The sequence below is a fragment of the Colobus angolensis genome, unplaced genomic scaffold (assembly GCF_000951035.1).
Source record: "Colobus angolensis palliatus isolate OR3802 unplaced genomic scaffold, Cang.pa_1.0 Scaffold74, whole genome shotgun sequence".
Taxonomy (NCBI): Eukaryota; Metazoa; Chordata; class Mammalia; order Primates; family Cercopithecidae; genus Colobus; species Colobus angolensis.
This window is the reverse complement of record NW_012121154.1, coordinates 1968-25112: the sequence shown is the minus strand read 5'-3', so window position 1 is coordinate 25112 and position 23145 is coordinate 1968. Positions and strand designations below refer to the sequence as shown.

The 23145-nt window shown below is 38.5% G+C and overlaps 1 protein-coding gene across 1 annotated transcript in view; it reads right to left on the bottom strand.

Moving 5' to 3' along the window:
* The window catches only part of KIAA1324L (KIAA1324-like ortholog), a 182232-nt gene extending 159093 nt beyond the window's left edge, over window positions 1–23139 (bottom strand). The window contains exon 1 of the mRNA XM_011927674.1: window positions 23031–23139. The gene's annotated coding sequence lies outside the window, so the exon portion shown is untranslated. The remainder of the gene's footprint in view (window positions 1–23030) is intronic.
* Between the last annotated feature and the right edge of the window lie 6 nt (window positions 23140–23145).

Genomic DNA, 23145 nt, shown 5'->3' with positions numbered 1-23145 from the left:
CCTGGAACAATATAAGAAAAACATAAGTGTCCTCAAATGTTGCAAAAACACTATTAGTCTAAAAGAATGCTTATCTTGTTCTAAATGCAAACATGCTAGTCAACAGAATTCTCATCAGCTCCTACCAAAAGAAAAAAAAGAAAGAAAAAATACAACTAAACCTAGCTATCTTGATGGATTTGTGATTTATGGTGTTAAACTGAATTAAGTTTGGCCTAAAGCTGCCACCGTACATATTTTGAGTTTGACATAAAGGTTTCTCCATACAGTATGAACTATAACCTAACTTGTGTAAACAGACTGTAATTTCACAAAAAGTAAACCCTTATAACAAGTAGCTGAGTCTCATTCACAGTAGCTGCAGACAACCAGAGGCTGAAAGCTGCTAGATTACACCCAAAGAAGGTAAATGCCAGCTGCACCAATCAAGTGCTCTCTGTATGTCATTTCTTGTTTTCTCATTATATAGTCCACCAGGTTTGTAGATGGGGGTACTCTGTTACCCCATGCTGCTGATGAAGACATACCCGAGACTGGGTAATTTATAAAGAAAAAGAGGTTTAATGGACTCTCAGTTCCACATGGCTGGGGAGGCCTCACAATCATGGTGGAAGGCGCAAGGCACATTTTTCATGGTGGCAGACAAGAGAGAATGAGAGCCAAGCGAAAGGGGTTTCCCCTTGAGAAAACCATAAGATCTCTTGAGAGACGTATTCACTACCACGAGAACAGTACGGGGAAACCAGCCCCATGATTCAATTATCTCCCACCAGGTCCCTCCCACAACATGTGGGAATTATGGGAGCTACAATTCAGGATGAGATTTGGGTGAGGACACAGCCAAACCATATCACCACCTTCATCAGGAATGCTGTCTAGTTCTAGAACTTTGTTCTTGTTCAAATGTTAAATTTAACTCCTCTCAGTTTTTCTTTAATAATAGAAACATAATTTCAATTAGGAATGAATATATTTAATTGTTCTTCCAAATGAACACACATAAAGACTGTTTTCATTTCCATACAGTATGTGAATGCTTATTACCATGAACTAAACAAAGTCCTCATTTTAGCCTCTGAATGAGTGGCGTGAGATCCACATTCCTCACCTGCACTCCCAGAGGCATGCATTCATTAACTGATAGTTAAATGATCTACAGACAGGCAAGCAAGTGAAAGTATTAATAGTTCTAACAGCAGGCACATCTAATAGACTAACTGAATGGTTAGCTTCAAAAATCAAGATTTATCAGAATAGCGTTAAATACCAAATGAAACAAAAAATCACCTACAGGAATATCTCAGACTGCAAAAAGTCCTTTAGTACTTACACTCACATTTTTAGACTGCTGCTGCTAAACTTTATAAAGAACTTAGTGCAGTACTCACTAGTTAGTATTTAATGATCATAGATTACATTATCCTATTGGAGCTTAAGAATATCAAGTGCTATGATTACAACTATGCTATGTTAAAAATAGATATATTAAATAACAGACTGTGGTATCGCCATATAGTAGACTACTACTCAGCAAAAAGGAACAAACTTGATACACACCACTATGTGAATAAACCTAAAAATCATTACACTAAGTGAAAGAAGACAGCTCCCCACCCAAAAAAAGAGTACATGCCATACAATTCCATTTATCTAAAATTCTATAAAATTCAACTGAATCTCTAGTGACAGTAGATCAGTGGCTGCCTAGGGCCAGGGTGGAGGAAGGGTTAGACTACAAAGAGAAACAGGAAAATTTTGGAGATGTTGAAAATGACTATCTTGATTATGACAATAGTTTCATGAGTGCTTACATATGTCAAAACTGATCAGTTTATATACTTCAAATATATGTATCTGAGTGGACTTCAATTAATCTTCAATAAAGATTTTTTTTAAAGACTGAGGCAATTATTTAACTTCTATATAAAATATCTGAATATCACTTTAAAGCAGTATCATTTGCTTATGAATGATGGACTAATAACAAATTATTGTTATTAAATGGGCTAATATCTGTAAAACACTAACAGCAATGCCTGAGTCATATTAACTGATAAGTCTTAAAAGAAAAAGGTGTAAGGAAGAGAACAAAAACAAAAAGATATTGTAAAATGACAGAATTACACATCAATTTGTCCATCAATTTTTATTCTGAAGTTTCTCTGGAATACAGTTTTCCAACAACAGAAAAAGGCTGTCTGTTTTTGAAATTTTACAGACTTCTGGTTTAAGATGACATCAGACTAACAAATCTCACTCTCACCTCTTCATATACATCCTTCACCCCAGAACTGTACAGATAAAGACAGAGGCAGAAAATGCCCTAGGTCCAGTACCTATCATGTGCTTCTTAACATGGAAGAACCACAGACAGCTCTGTTTCTTTAAAACATTCTCCTAATCAAGAATTCAGTAGACAGAATGAGATCCTCAAATTTCATCAGCATAGTAAGAAAAGGAAGTTTCTCAGACAACAGAAACTGGACTAGGAACTCTGCACAGACATGCTATCCTCAAGACAGGAGGACCAGTGGCTACCTACACACGTTGTGTGTGAGTAAAATACAGCAGTACATAAAGCTTTCCTTGTGAAAATGTGGAATTAACATCTACCTTGGAGGAGATGAAAGATTTCTGAAACTCGTGAATAAAGGATCTCTACCTTGAAAAAGAGAAATCATGTGAAAATGATTGGCTATTGGGCAAAACTGTAAATAGTTGCCTGGTGCACCTTGTAAGATTCGATCAATGGCCTCTAAGAATCAGTCATGGAGAGCTGCAAGCATAATAGATCAGTTCTGTGTAGGCAGAGCGGGAGGCAGTGGAGTTCAGTGGAAAGTGAGATCTCTGGAGACAAATCTATCCCAGCTTTATGGCTCACTAGCTTTGTCATCTTTTGTAAGTTAATAATTGCCTTTGAACTTCAGTTTCTTCATCTCTGAAAGCATTCTGAAACACTTCTGTGAGAAAAATGTTTCCCACATTAACTACTCAATAAATGGAACTTGTTATCAAAATCAAAGATAATTAGCTGACAAAATGTTAGAATTAACAAGACAGCCCTGTAAGAAACCAGATATACAATTAATTTCTAAAAACCAGTGGCTTTTCAACATATGAGGGAAAAATCAATTAAAAGGTAAAATGGTTGGAGGAAAATGTCATGGAAAACAGTAACATAAAATAGTTCAGAATACAAAGATTGTGCTAGTGAGAAATACAGAATGCCTGAATAAATGCTAAAAAGGACTGTATTTCTTTAAATGTGAAGATAATACTAAAAATATGACGTTTTTTCCAAATAAATGAAAGAGCTTAACAGAATCCAAGAAAATTTTTAACTTTTCAAAATTATTCTGAAGTTGAACTGAAAGACTAAATGAGTGAGAACAGCTGAGAAATCTCTGAATGAAAGAAAATTAAGTGCCACCATATAAAACTACATTATAAAACTCTGCAATCTTGGCACAAAAAAATCAATAATATAGAAAATAGCTCAAAAGAAACTGAATAAATGTGCATATATATAATATAGCACATATTATATATAAAATAGCTTATAAATTTTCATGTATACACATACACAATAGATGGTATAAAAAACAAATCAATAGAAAAAGGATGAATTATGGATTGTTCAAAATACTATTTGTAAAAACTGGTTATTCAGGGAACAAAGTCAGAGACATATCAAGCACTTAATAAAATTCTTGAAGAATCAAAATAGGGGAGTAAGTTCACATCATATTTCTAAATGCCAAAAAAGATTACCTAACTATATGTACATTTTGTAACCATATGTGTCCCTTGATAATGAAATACATGTAAAGGACTTTTAATACATGTAATAGAGGCAGTATAGTCTGACAGTGAAAAGTATGGGCCCTGGTGTAGCAGCTTGGATTCACAAGCTGGGGGGGTTCAAGCTCACCAATTAGAGTCAGGGAGATGAGTGACTTAATAAATAAAAATGCACTTAAAATTGTACCTGGCTATTATTATTATTCATATTACAAATACTAAGATGTTAAAAGTGGCATGCTTATTTAGTGAGATTATGGGTGCTTTTATTGCTGCATTTTTCTGGAATGCACATATATTGCTTTTAACTTTAAAAGGTGACAAATGTAAAAAAAAAAAAAAAAATGAGACCATAAAAAGAAACCTAGAGTAAATGATTCTGATATTTATCTGCTCTTTAGATAGGGAAGCACTTCCCTAGCATAACAGGCTCAGATATGTTTAAGCATCAATTATTATTTTGGTTTAGTTATTTCCTGGTATGCATTATTGATATGCCTAAGAATTATCAAATAGAAGTCTGCATTAAATTTTCAAAGGGTCAGTTCTTTCTGCTCCTAACTTTAGGAGGTTGGCTTAAACACCAAAGGGCATTGTTTTTTTACACTGTAGCAATCTTAGAATAAAGTGCTAAGTATGACAGAATAAGAATGTGTGCAGCCAGGCACGGTGGCTCACGACTGTAATCCCAGCACTTTGGGAGGCCAAGGTGGCTGGATCACCTGAGGTCAGGAATTCAAGACCAGCCTGGCCAACATGGTGAAACCCTGCCTCTACTAAAAATACAAAATTAGCCGGACATGGTGGCATGTGTCTGTAATCCCAGCCACTCAGGAGGCTGAGGCAGAATTGCTTGAAGCTTGAACCAGGGAGGCAGAGGTTGCAGTGAGCCAAGATAGTATCACTAAACTCAGCCTGGACAAAAAAGAGCGAAACTCCGTTTCAAAAAAAAAAAAAAAAAAAAAAAAGGAAGTGTGCTAGCTAAGACTAAAGCATCAAGGTCAAATATTTATCTTCTCACCAGTTACAGTAGGTATGGATATAACCCTGAGCAGTCATTGAACTGCCCCTCACATCCATCATAGTACAATAGTCAAAGTGCAGTAAATTAGAACTCATGGCTCCTATAGATGGAACCCAGGTTTGCAATCCATTCAAAGCAGCAGCTCTGCAATTTTTAGAGTATAAAGACACAGTTCATGGCTTCTGCATATGTAAAACACCTTCTAAGATGAACTAAATTTTGCATCCTTTTGTCTACTACTCACTAATCCAAATCTTGTCCTCTAAATGAGCATTATAGCAATGCATCTTATATATGACTGCACTTAATATATTTGAAGCTCATGTCACGGCCCCCTCAAGTCTACTCTAAGCTAAACAACCCCAATTTCTTTGGTTAGTTTCCACGTGACATACTTTCCAAACAACTAATCTTCGTAATTCACATCTCAAGTCAATGTCATCCTTTGTCAATATCCCTCTTCAAATATTGCACCTAAGTTGAATTAATGACCTAATTTAAATGTCTACCTTCCACAAACAAGGCATTCTGCTCATATAAACAGAACCCAAGACCCTCCATTATTGCTTTTGGCAGCCATATGACAGCTATGGTTTCAGAAGTACTTTTAAGTAAAATTTCCCCATTCTATGCTTGAACTTCTAATTTTCAGAACCAGAAAAGAACAGTCTACATTTAAATCAATTATGTTGGATTACCCATTATTCTAGCCTTTTGAATCATTCTGAATCCCAATTCTGTTTTCCAACTCATTAGGAATACTTCTCAGCTTTCTGACTGTACAAAATTTGGTTATGCCTTCTCAAAACCCAAGTATTGTTTAAAATGGTAATAGTAAAACAGTAAAAGGACAGAAATTAGATATTAAGCCCAAAAGTATTGCACTGGAGATGTTCTTTCAGTTTAGCATCACATACATTAATAATCTTAGTGTACATTTGTTCAAATAGCCAAGAATCTGCCTAATATTCCATCATTCATCCCATACTATGCATTTTGTCCATAAGAATATGACAATTCAAATGTCTCACTGTAGGCCAGGCATGGTGCCTCACACCCGCAATCCCAGTACTTTGGGATGCTGAGGTGGGAGAATTACTTGAGGCCAGGAGTTCAAGACCAGCCTGGGCAACAGGGTAAAACCCTGTCTATACAAAATAATAATAATAATACAAAAATTAGTGAGGCATGGAAGCATGTGCCTGTAGTCCCAACTACTCAGAAGGCTGAGGTTGGAGGATCACTGGAGCTCTGGGAGGTCAAAACTGTGTGAGCTGTGATTGTACCACTGCACTCCAGTCTGGGTGACAGAGGGAGACCCTATCTTTAAAGAGGGTTTGCTGAGCTATTCACAATAGCAAAGTCATGGAAGCAAGGTGGGTGCCCATCACTGGTGGATTAGATAAAGAAAATGTGGTACATATACCCCATGGAATACTATAGAGCCATAAAAAGAACAAAATCGTGTATTTTGCATCAACATGGATACAGCTGAAGGCCATTTTCCTAAGCAAAGTAACACTGGAACAGAAAACCAAATACCATGTGTTCTAACTTACAAATGGCAGCTAAACATTGGATAGTCATGGAATTAAAGATGGCAACAACAGACAGTAGAGACTATTAGAGAGGAAAGGGAAAAGGAGGGGCAAGGGTTGAAAAGCTGTTGGGTACTATGGTCAGTACCTGGGTGCTGGGATCATTCATATCTCAGACCTCAGCATAACAAACCTACAAATGTACCCCAAATCTAAAAGTTGAAAAATTAAAATAAGCAAACGCCCTGAATATTAAAAATCACCCTGCCTATATCATACTCCAGATTTATGGGTCTCCTTCCCATCAACCTCCAGTCTGCTTCTGTGCTAATGCTAATCATTCTCTACTGGCTGTACCTTCTCAGTTTCATCCTCAAATGCTTCTCACTCTGTTTGCTTCTTAAATGCTGTTGTTTCCCTAAGCACTCTCCTCAACACAGTGCTCTTGCTATACGCTCAGAGCCTGTGACCTCATCAACATCAATGGCTTCAATTACCTCTTATGTACTCATGGCTCCCAAGTTGTCTCTCAGCTGCACTCCTGTACATCCACCTGTCTTCAGGAGAGCACTGTTTGTGTGTGCCTGAGGTACTATAAACTGAGGATGTCCAATGCTGAACTCATCCTATTTCCCACCTCGCCTCCCACACCATGACCTCCTCCTTTTCCTTCTCTCGATTTTTTTATCTCAATAAAAGACAGCAGCATCTACTTAGACCGAAAACTTACAAGTCATGGTAGTCTGAAATGTATCGCTCAGTTGCAGATTCCTGAAAATAAGATGTCTTTAATAGCTGTCAAATCCATCTATTCTCTCCCTCTCCATTCATACTGTCATGTGTTTAGTTCTGTTTGTTATTTTCTCCCCATGAGAGAGACAAGAGTCTCCTAACCGATCTTCCTGCATCCAATGTGATTTCCCTTTTATGTTCCTTCATTTGCCAACAGAATAATCTTTCTAATTTGATGTTAATAGCGCTTCATAGCTTGCCTCGCAAGACCTTCAGTCTCTGACACCTTCTGCCACCACTGCCCATGTGTCCTTCAAGTTGGCCCTTGAAATTATATTATTATTTAATTCCTCTTTGATGTTATACATGTTATTTTCTTTGAGTAAGATGTGGTAGTCTCTGTGCATCCTGTAAAGCACTTCTATAAATCCTTCCAAACTCAGCTGAAACATCGCTTGCTCTGACACCAGAGTTCCTTTAGTCTGATTTAGTTGCCTCTTCTCTGTGCTTCTATACAACCCTGTGAATGACTCCATCATAGCACTTAACCCATCTGTACTATCATCATAGACTATCCTATAATTTTTCCTATGAGAGAGGTACATGCTAGATGAGCTAATAAACATATGAATGGCAACTGAAAAAGAAGTAACAGAGAATGAATAGTCATGAAATATCTAAAACACAATCTTAGAACAAAGAATACCAATGCAAACACAAAAATTCTTGGTAACTTTGTAGCTGCTTCCATATTTTTCTCAAACACCTGAAAGCCCTCACATATTGTAACAATGTAATAAGGTATTATGTAACAAACATTCTTTTTGGAAATTAACATGTATTACTGTTTGATATGTTAAGGGAAGTAATTCCATATACCTTTTTATGGACTAAATAATTGCTTTCTCTGGATATTTTATGTCTCAAAACACACAGATTGTCCGGAGCCATGAGGCCCGGAAATTGCCGCGGCTTCTGTTGCTTAAGCTCCGTATCATCAGAGACAAGATGGCGTATTTCCGGGTTCTTCATTAACAACTTTTCCCGCGCGCACCAAAACTTTTCCCGCGCGCGCCAACCTTTTTCGCGCCCAGGAAGATATGCAGCCTACAGCGCAGGCGCAATTCCATGCCCGGGAAAAATACCAATTAACGGCGCATGCGCCCCCCGTCACCGCCCTGGCCCAACCTCTTCCCCTGCCAGCCTATATAAGGCATTGCACTGCCACCATTAAACGAGACTTGATCAGGCTATTTGTCTTGTCTCCATTTCTCGTGTTTTCTTGTCTCCTCCATTCCCACTCCCCCCTTCAGGGTCCATTCAACTGTCCTGCAGGATGGGACAACAGATAAGAAAAAGTCTAGGGAAATATATATTATCCTTATTATACTAAGAGCTTGTATACATAACGGTGCAAACACCTACATAGGAAATCTCACAAAAAGTGAAATATAAAAAGCTAAGTGACACAAAAAATATTGACCTTCATAAGTGATTAAAGAAATGCACATGTTAGGTCACAAAATAACTCTTAATACATTCAAAAGACTGAAACAATATCAAGCAGCTTCTGTGACCACAGTGGAATAAAACTAAAAATTAATAACAAGAGGAATTTTGGAAACTATACAAATACATGAAAATTAAACAATATGCGCCTGAATGACCAGTAGGTCAATGAAGAAATTGAGAAGAAAATTGAAAAATTCCTTAAAACAAATATTAATGGAAATACAACATACCAAAACTTACGGGATACAGCAAAAGCAGTATCAAGAGGGAAGTTTATAACTATAAGTGTCTACATCAAAAAAAAAAAACTTCAAATAAACAATCTAATGATGTATCTTAATGAACCAGAAAAGCAACAGCAAACCGAACCCAAAAATTAATAGAAAATAATAAAAATCACAGCAGAAATAAATGAAATAAAGAAAATACAAAAGATTAGTGAAACAAAAAGTTGGTTTTTTGAAAAGTTAAGCAAAATTAACAAAACTTTAGCTAGACTAAGAAAAAAGATACAAATAAATAAAATCAGAAATGAAAAAGAAGACATTATAACTGATACTGCAGAAATGCAAAGGATCATTAGAGACTACTATGAGCAACTATAAGCCAAAAAACTGGAAAACCTAAAAGAAGTGGACAAATTCCTAGACTCATACAACCTACTGAGACTAAACCAGGAAGAAGTCCAAACCCTGAACAGACCAATACCAATGAGATCAAAGCCATAATAACAAATTTCCCAGTAAAGAAAAGCCTGGGACCCAATGGCTTCACTGCTGAATCCTACCAAACATTTCAATATGAACTAATCCCAATCCTACTCAAGCTATTCTGAAAATACAAGAGGAGAGAATACTTCCAAACTCATTCTACAAGGCTAATATTACCATGATACCAAAACCAGACAAAGACACATAAAAAAAAAAAACTACAGGCCAATATCTCCGATGAATATTGATGTGAAAATCCTCAACAAAATACTAGCAAACTGAATTTAACAACACATTAGAAGGATCATTCATCATGACCAAGTGAGATTTATCCCTGGGATGCAAAGATAATTCAACATATGCAAATAAATCAATGTGATACACTGAATCAACAGAATGAAGGATAAAAGCTACAAGATCATTTCAATTGATGCTGAAAAAGCATTTAATAAAATTCAACATTCCTTTATGATAAAAAAATAAAAAACTAGGTATAGAAGGAACATACCTCAACATAATAAAAGCCATATAAAACAGGCCCACAGTTAGTATCATAACAAATGGGGAAAAACTGAAAGCCTTTCCTCTAAGATCTTGAACAACAAAGATGCCCACTGTCACCATTGTTATTCACCATAGTACTAGCAATCCTAGATAGAGCAATCAGACAGAGAAAGAAAAAATGGGCATCCAAATTGGAATAGAAGAAGTCAAGTTATCCTTGTTTGCAGATGACATAATCTTATACTGGAAAAACCTAAAGACTCCACCAAAAAACTATTAGGACTGATAAACAAATTTAGCAAAGTTGTAGGATACAGAAATCAACATATAAAAATCAGTGGTATTTCTATATGTCAACAGTGAACACTACAAAAAAGAAATCAAAAAAAAGTAATCTCATTTACAATTGCCATGAATAAAATACCTAAGAATCAACTTAACCAGAGAAATGAAAAATCACTATAATGAGAACTATGGAACACTGATGAAAGAAATTCAAGAGGCCACCAAAAAATGGGAAAATATTCCATGCTCATGAATTGGAAGAATATTGTTTAAATGTCCATACTGCCCAAAGCAATCTACAGATTCAATGCAATCCCTATCAAAGTACCTACCAAAGTATTCTTCAAAGAAATAGAAAAACAATACTAAAATTTATATGAAACCACAAAAGTCCCAGAATAGCCAGAGATATCTGATACAATTTGGTTCTGTGTCCCCACTCCAATCTCATTTCAAATTATAATCCCCACGTGTTGATGGAGGGACCTGTAGTCCCCACATGTCAAGGGAGGTAAGTGATTGGATGTTCAGAGCGGTTTCCCCCATCCCATTCTCATGATAGTGAGTGAATTCTCATGAGATCTGATGGTGTTATAAGTGTTTGGAAGTTCCCTCCTTCACTCTTCTCTCTCCTGCTGCCTTGTGAAGGTGCTTGCTTCCCCTTCACGTTCTGCCATGATCATAAGTTTCCTGAGGCCTCCCCAGCCTTGTGGAACTGTGAGTCAATTAAAACTCTTTCCTTTATAAATTACCCAGTCTTGGGTAGTTCTTTACAGCAATGTGAAAAAGAACTGATACACTATCCTTAGCAGAAAGAACAAAACTGGAGGAATCAAATTATCTGACTTCAAATTATACTACAAAGCTATAGTAACCAAAACAACATGGTACTGTCATAAAAACAGACACGTAGACCAATGGGAACAGAATAGAGAACCCAGAAATAAATCCACACACCTATAGTGAACTCATTTTTGACAAAGGCACCAAGAATACACACTGGGAAAAGGACAGTCTCTTCAATAAATGATGCTGGAGAAACTAGATATCCATATGCACAAGAATAAAACGGGACCTTGATCTCCTGCTGTATACAAAAATCAAATCAACATGGATTAAATACTTAAATCTAAGACTTCAAACTATGAAACTACTAAAGGACAACATTCAGGAAAATCTTCAGGATATTGGTCTGGGCAAAAATTTCTTGAGCAATACCACAGAAGCACAGACAACCAAAGCAAAAATGGACAAATGGGATTACATCCAGTTAAAAAGCTTCTGCATAGCAAAGGAAACAATCAAAGTAAAGAGATAATCCACAGAATGGGAGAAAATATTTGCGTCTGACAAAGGATTAATAACCAGAATATATAAGGAGCTCAAACAACTCTGTAGGAAAAAAATCAAATAATCTAGTCAAAAACCGGGCAAAGGATCTGAATAGATATTTCTCAAAGGAAGACATGCATGTGGCAAACAGGCATATGAAAAGGTGCTCAATATCACCAGTCATTAGAGAAATGCAAGTCAAAACTACAATATCATCTCACCCCAGTTAAAATGACTATCCAAAAGACAGGCAATAACAAATGCTGGTGAGAATGTAGAGAAAAGGGAATCCTTCTACACTGTTGGTGGAAATGTAAATTAGTGCAACCACTGTGGAGAAAAGTATGAGGTTTCCTCACAAAACTAAAAATAGAGTTACCACATAAACCAGCAATCCTACTGCTGGTTATGTACCCCAAGGAAAGGAAATCAGTATATCAAAGAGATATCTGCATTCTGACGTTTGGTGCACAACTGTTCACAATAACTAAGATTTGGAAACAACCCAAGAAATGAATGGATAAAGAAAATGTGGTACAGCTGGGCACAGTGGCTCACGCCTGTAATCCCAGCACTTTGGGAGGCTAAGGTGGGTGGATCACAAGGTCAAGAGATCAAGACCATCCTGGTCAACATGGTGAAACCCCGTCTCTACTGAAAATACAAAAATTAGCTGGGCATGGTGGTGAGCACCTATTGTCCCAGCTACTTGGGAAGCTGAGGCAGGAGAATCACTTGAACCTGGCAGGAGGAGGTTGCAGTGAGCCAAGATCGCACCACTGCACTCCAGCCTGGTGAAAGAGCGAGATGTCATCAAAAAAAAAAAAGAAAAGAAAATGCGGTACGTATACCCAATGGAGTACTATTCAGCCATAAAAAAAGAATGAGATTCTGTCATTTGCAACAACATGGATAGAATTGGAGGTAATTATGTCAAGTGAAATAAGCTAGGCACAGAAAGACACACATCGCATATTCTCATTTGTCTATCTAAAAATCAAAACAAGTGAACTCAGAGAGAGAGTAGAAGAATAGTTACCAGAGACTGGGAACGGTAGTGGGGTGGCGGGGGGGGGCTTGGAAGGGAGGTTGGATCATTGGTACAAAAAAAATAGAAAAAATAAATAAGTCCTATTATTTGATGCCACAACAGTGTGACTATAGTAAATAGTAAGTTAATTGTACATTTTTAAATAACTGAAGGACTGTAACTTAATTGTAACACAAAGGATAAATGCTTGAGGAGACATATAACTCATTCTCGATGATGTGATTATTTCACATTGCATGCCTGTATCAGAACAATCTCATGTACCATATATATACCTACTATGTACCCACAAAAATTAAAAATTAAAAAATGTTTAAATGTCAATTGTCCCAATGAAATAGCATTTTTTACCATCAAATTAGTAATGATCATAACAGTTTTCAGTGCTGTCCAGGGAATACAGTTTATGTCCTTCAATCTAACTTTTCTGCTACAAGTAATCACCTCAATTAATTAGAAATTCAGACAGTGTTTTGCATTGTTTTTGATTATAACAAACATTGATTATAACACTGTTTTGATTATACAACATAAAATTAAAAACAGCCTACGTGCCCAAAATTAAATGTACACATTCATTCAACAAGCATTTATTGAATACCTACTAAGTTCCAGGCACTCTTCAAGGTGCTAGGGATATAGTAGTGTCTTTTTAAAAAGAAAACTATTATCTGTATGGAGCTTACAATTTATTGAGGGAATGTGAAGTCATACAAATCAAATAAACAATGAAAATATATATTATTATGGATGTTAAAAGGGCTATAGAGAAAAACAAAAGCATGAAATGTAGATTGAGAGGAAGGGATTGCAATTTTAAATAGGTAGCCAGGGAAAACCTTACCGACAAAATGACAATTGAGTGGAAACCTGAAGTGCATGAGGGACAAAGCCAAGTAAATACCTGAATGAAAAGAGTTCCAGGCAGAAAAGACCCAGTACAGAGGCCTTGAGAAAGGAGCATACATAACACATTCTAGAAAGAACAAGGAGATTGGGCTGGCTGAAGCAAAATGAAAAATGGGGAGTTCTATGGTTTGAATGTGTCCCTGAAGGTTGATATGTTAGAAACTTTATCCCAAACGTGGTGATGGAGGTGGGGCCTAATGGGAGATGTTGGTTCATGAGGGCTCCATCCTCATAAATGACCGACAGCAAACTTCAGGAATAGGTTCCTTGTAAAATAGAGTTCAGGCCCCATCTTGCACTTGTTCTCTTTCTCTTTCTTTCTTGCCCTTGGCCTTTTACCATGGTATGACATAGCAAGGAGGTCCCCACCTGGATCTTGGACTTCCCTACCTCCTGAACCTGGAGGCAAATAAATTACTGTTCATTATAAATTACCCAGTATATGGTATTCTGTTATAGAAGCACAAAATAAACTAAAAGAGGGGGAGTAAAAAGAGGTGACATTAGAGGCTTCATGGAGGTCAGATTAGGTTGGACCTTTGATATAATTCAGATATTTGTCACCACCCAAATCTCATGTTGAATTATAATCCCCAATGCTGAAGGTGAGGCCTGGTGGGAGGTGTCTGGATCATGGGGGCAGAATGCTTACGACTTGGTGCTATCTTTGCAATAGTGAGTTCTCAGGAGATCAAGATCTGGTCATCTAAAAATATGTGGTACCTCCCACTCCACTCACTCTTGCTCCTGCTTTTACCAGGGGTGTCCCTGCTCTCCCTTTGCCTTCCACCATGATTGTAAGCTTCTTGAGGCCCCCCTAGAGGCCCAGCAACTACCAACACTGTGCTTCCTGTAAAGCCTCCAGAACCATGAGCCAATTAAACATCTTTTCTTTATAAAGTCCCCAATCTCAGGTATTTTTTTACAGCAATGCAAGAATGGCCTGATACAGTCTTGCAATAATGAATTCTTAGAAGGGTATTGAACAAACAAATGATAGTTTTAAACTTATATTTTAATGTTATCTCTGAGCTGCACTGTGACATCAAGATGGAAATTTGCAGTGATAGTCCTGGCAAGACATAATGGTGGTATGGCCCAGAAATTACAGGAGAAGTGATGAGAAGTTCTGATTCAGCTATTGTGAAGAGGATTTGCTGATAGGATGGATGTAGGATGTAGGAGAAAAGACGTCAGTGGAGATTCCAGAGTTCTAGACATGAGCAACCAGAAGAAAAGGCGTTGCCATTAAATGAAATGGAGAAAACTATGCAAGGAGTAGGTTTGGGGAAAATGTCAGGAGTTCAGTTTGGGACATATCAGATTTAAGGTACTTATACAAGTGGTGACATCACGGCTATGCTTAATAGGATTCCAGGTGATGGTCCACAAAGGATGTGTAAATTTGGGAGCTATCCATGTGAAGTGATATTTAAAGTCAAGAGACTCCTGACATCACTAGGAGTGTGAGGATGACAGAAAAGACAGGAGGGCCACGAATAAATTGCTGGAACATGGTAATGTCAAGATGTCAGGAGAAACTGGCAAAAACTGAGAGGGATTACAATGGATTAAGAGAAAAACCAAGAGAGTTTGGGGTGCTTGAAGCCAAGTAAATTTCAGTGATGACAGAACAATCAACTGGGTCCAATGTTTCACAACACATAACTTTTATTGTTAGAAAAAGTACTCCTATAAAATATTTTTGAAAGTAAACAAATTTCCCTATCCATATCCCATGTCTTTCACACTCAGTGCACCTCCTGAGAAACACTATTCTTCACTAACATGAGAATAATAACTAATACTGGCGACAGCATGAGAATTTACAAAGTGCTTTCAAATGCATTAGCTTGAACTCACAGCAATTCTAACATAGATAAGACAGGTTTTACTCTCTCCATTTTCAGACAAGAAAAGATTTAAAGGGGCTAATTTGTTCAAGGTCACATAAACCAGTGGCAGGGCTTACCTTTGCATCAGATTCTTAAATACCTTCAATACTGCTTGTACTATAACAAGACACTACTTTGCAGTTGGACCAAAATGTAAACATCATTCTCCCATAAGTAGCAAACATTGGAAAACATTTACCAAGAAGGCTAACCATACTCTCTTAATATTCCCATATTTTTCTATTTTAATGTCAATCTCAAAGAGGTGCTTATTAATTTCCATATTTGTGACTTCTATCAGGCTATGATCTCCTGGCGAATGATGACAACATTCTCTGCATCCTGTTTTATCACCAGCATCTTGCATAATTCCTGACATATAAAAGATAATTAAGAAATGCTTGCTGGTGTACTTCATGGTAATGAGAGAATCTCACAGTCCATCTGATATGACTATTTAAGGAGTTTCTAAGACACCCTGCAGAAGCAAGAAGTAAGCTAGGGTGACAGTTTAGGGAATTTTAGCAATGAAATGGGTCCCTGAATTTCAGGCAACTAAGCTGTATTTCTGTATTAGCCCACTTTCACACTGCTGATAAAGACATACCCAAGGCTGGGCAATTTACAAAAGAAGAGGTTTAATGGACCTATAGTTTCAGATGTCTGGAGAGGCCTCACAATCATTGTAGAAGGTGAAAGGCACATCTCACACGGTGGCAGACCAGAGAAGAGAGCTTGTGCAGGGAAACTCCCCCTTACGAAACCATCGGATCTCATGAAACTTATTCACTATCATGAGAACAGCATGTAAAATACCTGTCCCCATGATTCAGTTAACTCCCACCAGGTCCCTCCCACAACACATGAGAATTCAAGACGAGATTTGGGTGGCGACACAGACAAACCATATCAATTCCTTTCTTTATACCGACTGCAATGGTTCTTGTTGGGCTTCAATTCCAGGGTTTCTGTTTTAGTAGGTTGTGCACAAGAACCAAGCACTTACATTTCTAACAAGTTCTTAACTAACGTCGACACTGCTGGTCCTAGGATCTCACTTTGTGGACTACTAACCTAGAGAAAAGAGCTTATAAAAGTAACAATTTGAAAAAGGATAATAAATGTACTTTCAATTCGAGTTGTAAACTGAGTTGAGAATCAACTTCAGTATATTCTGATCACAGGGTATGTTTTGTTTTTTTGAGACAGGGTCTTGCTCTGTCACCCAGACTGGGATGCAGTGGCACAATCACAGCTCCCTGCAGCCTCAACCTCCCAGGCTCAATTGATTCTCCGATCTCAGCATCCCAAGTAGCTGGGACTACAGGCCCATGCCACCACACCCAGCTAATTTTTTTTATTTTGTATAGAGACAAGGTCCTCCTATGTTGCCCAGGATGGTCTTAAACTGCTTGGCTCAAGCAATTTACCTGCCTCAGCCTTCCAAAGTGTTGGGATTACAGGTGTGGGCCACCTTGCCCAAACTGACCACTAAGGTTTATTTCAGGGTCTTAAATCTGGCACAACGAAGAGGAGATGTTCATTAGAATTAAATGTAGCATAAAGATAAATTCCTGTTTATAATTGAAAAAGCAGAAACTATTCACTTACTAGATTTTTAAGGCAGTGATTAGTGCTCCCAGAGAGAAGGACATATGTCTTACTCATTTTTAAAATCCCCAAAATGCCTTAAATGAAAAGATACTACTGTTTGCTAATAAGATGATATAATCCCTGCCCTCAATGAACATATCATATACTAGGGGAGAGAGAACATTTGTGTATTCAAAGCCTCTGGTAAAACAAATGGCGCCTTTATGTGATTTAGAAAATAGTGACCCCCGTCTGGGAATATGAACTAGAAAAAGGTATCCCTTTTTCCAGGTAAATGCAGACCTGTGCCAGGACATATAGCTAAGCATGCTGAGAAATGGATGGATTCTTTCTCTTACAACCCTTCAGCTCGGTGCCCTTGTAGAGAGCACAACTCATTCATCTATATGGCGGTGGGGGGGGGGGGCTGTGTGTGCAAAACACTTGTGGAACAGCATATATGTGCCAGTGAGTAAACAATAGGCTGTGACTAGAATTTAAAGAAGAGAAAATATCCTTTGTTTTTACTAGTCCAGGAAAGGATAGGTTATAGGGATGGATCTAGGTCAGGAGGCTCCCTCTGTCAAGAGATGTTCTCTTACCATCACCCACAACCTGCATCTAGCTAACTCCTACTCATCCTTTGGATCTTACCTTAAACATCTTTTCCTGGTAATCCACCTGCTCCCAGCCCTAACTAGGATGGCTATTCATTCTCACTGCACACAGAAATTTTCCATCATAGTACTTATGGCAAATGTAATTGCATGATGTGTGGTTTTGTTTTAAACCTACTCCCCTGAGATTACAAAGCTCCATGGAGCCAGGGCCTATGTTTTGTTCATCCATTCACTGTCAATACCTGCTATATAAGTCCATGATAAATATATGTTGAATATTGAAATATTACATAGAACACAGATGATGAAAGGCAGAAAGGAAAGAGAATAATCCATGGTTTCTTCAAGAGAAAAGAAAAGCAACCAAAATGTGGCTGGTGTTTTCTGACAATAAAGAATTATTATAAGATGCAAGACTCTGCTGAAGAAGACACTATGATAGGAAAACGTGCCACTCTATACTATGCTCTGCTATTTCCATCCCTTGTGCTAAAATATGACACTTCACAGATCTGTCAACTCTTGGTTTTACATTGTAAATATTGATGGTGTGAATACTTGCTCTCATTTGCCTAAAACATGAGAAATGATTCTAAGCATAAGAACTTGAAATAGAAAATTCACCTCCCCAGGCATGAACAGGCAAGAATAATTACATTAACTGCTTGAAAACCGAGGCTGAGTCCTAACTCCTTCACTAACAGTGTGAGTCTAGAACCTCTGACAGCTTCACCCATAGCCCATGACTTTCAGGGACTTCCTACAGAAAGGATGTTTCTCAACTGTGCCCATCAAGTTCTGGAACAAAAAACATGACCATTACAGGTCTTGTGGTTTATATGGATTTTGAAGACCCAGTAGCTTACCAAATCAAGTAAGGCTCTATAACACAATTCTACTCCATCACCACCATCTCACCTCCCAGTTAACACTCAACCCATCTCCACCATCCCACAGGAACTACTCTGGTGCTGAGCACCAATAACCTAATTGCAAAATTCAATCTTCTCTCTTCAGTCGTCATTTTTTGTATTTCACTGGGCAACTGACACACAATGAGCCCTATCTTCTTCTCAGGCTTTTCTTTTTCCCACAACTCCACACTCACATTTCTCCTTTACCAGCCACTGCTACATGTCTCCTTTGTGAACTCCTTGGTTTCTGTCCCCTTTCATGTAGGTAAAACCCAAGTCCTATCTTCAGCCCTCTTTGTTCTCACTCCCTGCATGATCTCAACCAATCCAGTAATTTCAACAATGTCTTTCATTCAAGTTATTCACAGGTCACCACACCAGCCCACACCATGCCCCTGAGGAAGAGGGCCTAATACCTAACTGCCTACTCAACAGCTCTACATAAAAACAGCTCTACTCAACAGCTCTACATAAGAACCAAGCTCCTTATCCCATCTTTCACATTTCTTCTCAGGGAGGTTAAGAGGCACCATTCTCTAATCAAGTTAGAATGTTTCATTCTCTCACCCTCTGCATCCATTCACTGCCAATTCTATCTAAAGCATACTACTCCTCTTTTTGAAGTCCTACTACTGCATCCAATTGCCTACCAAATGAAGACCAGCTTCTTAGTGTGATATAAAGTCCCTTATGATAGGCTCCTGCCTGCCTTTCAGATTCATCCCTCATTAAGCTTCTCATTGCACGCTGTACTCCAGTTAGAACCAATTACAATACAATGCTGTTTAATGTTTCTGCCGTTTTTCAATCTGTGCTCTACACCTGAAATGTCTTTCCCCCAAACTAGCCTACACTCACATCTGACCTTTGTCTGCTTGGCAAATTCCTACTTATCAATTAAGTCTCATTCACTTCCTCCATAGGGCCTTTTCTGATCCCTCCCAGTAGATATGATGGCCCCGTGCTTCTTTCATGGCTTCAAACCACTTAATTGCAATGTTTGTTTATCTGTCTCATCCTTATTCAATTAAATTATATTCTTTAAATCACTAATTTCATATCTGACATTTTGCCTAGCACATGGTATAAACTGAATGTGGAACAAAAACTGTTAGCAAAACTCATCGTTCAGTAGTCAAGGAGAACAGCAGAATTGCATTATGCAAGATTTTAGAGCAGTGAACTAAGAATCAGCTATTTGGTGATTTAATTTACCAAATGTAAATAATACAGACATAATCCAATTAGTTTTGTTCTTTTTACTCTCATGCACTCTTCTATCTTCTGATGCCTTACTGCAACTCTGAATCATCTGTTGGCCTTCATGATTTTTTGCTCTGGCAGCCCCATTAAGTCCTATTATTCACCGAGTCAAAAATGTCATGCTAAGTCTTGGATGGGCCTATCCTAGGAACCTCTGGAGTCACACTGTAGACTCTTCCCAAAACATCAGGATCTAGCTCTACTAATCCAGCACTAATCAGCCCTCACATTTATATTTCTCCTTTATCTTATATTAATCTCATTTCATCCTCATAATACAAATAATTGGTCATGTTTGATTAATAACATTTTACAAGTGAAACACAGGCCAAGAAACCCAAAGAAGATTTACCTTTTATAAGTTCACCCCATACAAAAACCTGAGGAATTCTATACTTTCTAATGCCCAGGCCTCATTTTTTTCCTTTGAATACCATTTTCCAAAGTCACATCCTATTCTTGTGCTTCATCTGCCGGCACACTGACTTTCCTTTTATTTCTGTCTCCCAAATGATCGCTTCCTGTTTGTGCATGTGCTTCCACACTGCTGATCTGATCACCAGCTGAACATTCCAACACAATTTTTCTCCCCCTTTCGACTCCATAATCCAAAGACTTTGACAAAGGAACCTATATTTTATGAGTTTCACCCCAGAGTCCAATCCTCTGCAAAAATCTAAATGTAACTTTTACCCATAACCTAGTTTTTGCAGGGCCTTTTTTCTGAACTCAGGCAATTATAACTGGATGACTCCCCGGCCAGTTCTCTGCACTTCTCTTCCTTTAGTTGCTTTCCTCTAAAACCAGGCAGGAAAATCAGAGTTTATGTAACTTTGTTAAACATGACTACTTCTGTAATAAAAGTATTAATAAACGAGGGTGACGCAAACTACTGAGGGAAAATGAGGTTCAAAATGGCCTATAGCTTTTTCTATACTCCTCAGCATTCTCTCATATTGAGAGTTGGTTTTAGCTTTCAGCCTAAAAACCACTCACTTTAACTGTCCTCACTCTATTCCCCACTGCATAATCTGTCCTTTGTGGCATTTGTCTCCTTTAATGTTAATAAAAAGTGGGAAACAATAAACGAGCAGAAGTGAACACAGAGTAGTTATTTCAACTGTCTTTATTCACAGGCGTTTAGCCCACAATCCCATTAACTGTATTCAGAGGAAAGGGCTGAGCTCAAGAGGATACCCTTTCCCCACCCCCAGCACAAACATTCCCTTACCTTCAAAGCCTGAAAATAACTTGCCCTCCCCACTTTCCTCTTAAAAACAATGTCAGAGAAAAACAATGACCAGTTCTGTAAATTAGCTCCACTGGTTAGATCAGATATTAAATAGATTCAACCACTGGGAGGTCACTAGGCCTCTTCTACTTCCAAGGAACCTCTAACTCCCAGCAGGTCCTCTTACTTGTCAGTCATCAGGAAGAACATAAATGGATCTGTGCATTACCATTTATAAAAACATACAGCCAAAGGCAGGCTCAATAGCATCCTCCTATGTATTTTATTTATTCTCATTTTTCAGAAAGAAAATGTAAATTTCAGATCTCAAAGGACGAGTCACATGCAATTTCTAAAGCCAATGCAATAAGGACCTGGGATTAAGTGAACCCAGCCTTCCTGAACCTTCTGTCATCTATCTGCCCCTCCTTTCAATCTTTGTTTTAGATTGCAGACTCTTCTTTCTAGGTACACATGTGTAGGACATGTGTCCATCTAAAAGATTAGTCTAGTTGTAGAGACCAAAGGCATCATCTCTACTGGCCCTGACCTTCACCTACTTCAAGCAGATTTTCATTACTAAGAACTGATGTTATGAGAAGCTTAAGACTTTTCAGTTTAGAAACATACATTCTGCATATTAGAAATTGGGGGCTGGAGGATAAAATTTATCTTGTCACAAGTGTTCAATCTGAGATGTCCAAGAAGCAGCTTTCTGTGGAAACCTGGAATAATGGATTATTCCCAGGTGATACGTAAAGTTGTAGAATACAGATTAAGTTCATTATACTAAAAAAAAAAAAAAAAAAAAACCCTAGAATTAAACACAGCTGTTTGTTGAGCTCTTGCCCTGATTTCCCCAATTACAACATTGCTGTGTGTTCACACACAAGCCTTTGATCCGATTCTCTTTCATTTCAGTCTGTCCTGGAACCTGTACTGTAGGAGAGAAAGATGAAAATCCATAGATGATGGGCAATGTCTAGAACACAGATACTCTGTACTTCAAGTCTCGGTAAAATTCAGAAGTTATGGCAACATACGCAAAGAACAGGGTCTGGCCTTTCTTCCCAGAGGGGCTATTGGCTAATCTATTTTTGCTACATTAATTAAAATGACCCATCGCCCTAATTCCTAACAATCTTCCTAAAAACAGTATCTATTCCATATATCCTCCCAACACAATCAAATTAGGTCAGAAATGTTACTTCCTTCCCCTCATTGATTTTCATTAAGAGGATGCACTTTCTGGAACACTAAATGGAAAGATAAACACCCAATACAAGTACCAATGACACCCCCTGTAAATTTTTGGCACACTGTCTCGTTCTTCTAAAAATCAGAGAAAAATCTCATCACCCATAGCTTATCCTTTTTGACTGCAAATCAACAATAATCTCAAGCTATAAAATATATCGCGGCAACACTTCAGTCAGGTGATAAAGCACCTCCCAAAAGGAGCATATTCACTTTGTCTTTTCTAATTTTCCCCATCATCAACCTGCCTCTTCTCTACCAAATACATACTCTTTTTTTTTTCTTTTTCTAAATTCAAATCCACATTTTGTCAGAAGGATGCCAAGTGACACCACACATTGGCTTAGCAAACCCACAGGGCCTGATTCAGGAAGCTGAGGGCAGGGGAGTGCAGGGACGAAGGCGTTTGCAGAGACAGAGGAGTGGAGACAGGGGGAGGAGGAGCGGGAAATCCTCTGGTGTCTGTGTCTGGCTCTCTGGAAAAGCTGTGATGAGATGGTTCTCCAAATCCCACTGGTGGGGCTTCCCCAGTCTCCTCCCCTTCCTGAAATCTTTCCCTCGACCCCAGGTCCTCAAACCTTGCTCTCCAAAAAGGACGCCGCAAAGTCCTGCAGAGCCCCCAGAACACACGAGCGCGGACAGAGAAGCATCCCCCGAGAGACAGCGAAGTCACACACCCTCTCCGGGCCAGCTACCGGGGCGGGCAACTTCACCCCTCGAAGCAAACGAAAGCCCCTGTTCTCCAAGCAAGGAAAAGGGGATGGCAAACAGAAATAAACAGGCACCGCTCTCAGCCTTCATCTTCCGCGCTCTCCCCCCGCCCCCGCAAACTCCAGGTAGAGGACCAGGTGCTGCTCACCTCCTGGCAAGGAGGAAGCGGGCGGCTGGAGGCGGAGGGCAGGTCCCCAGCCCAGGCCGCCTGGCAGCCGGCGAGCGCCCAGCAGCAAATCCAGGCGGGGCTCCAGGGCGGCGAG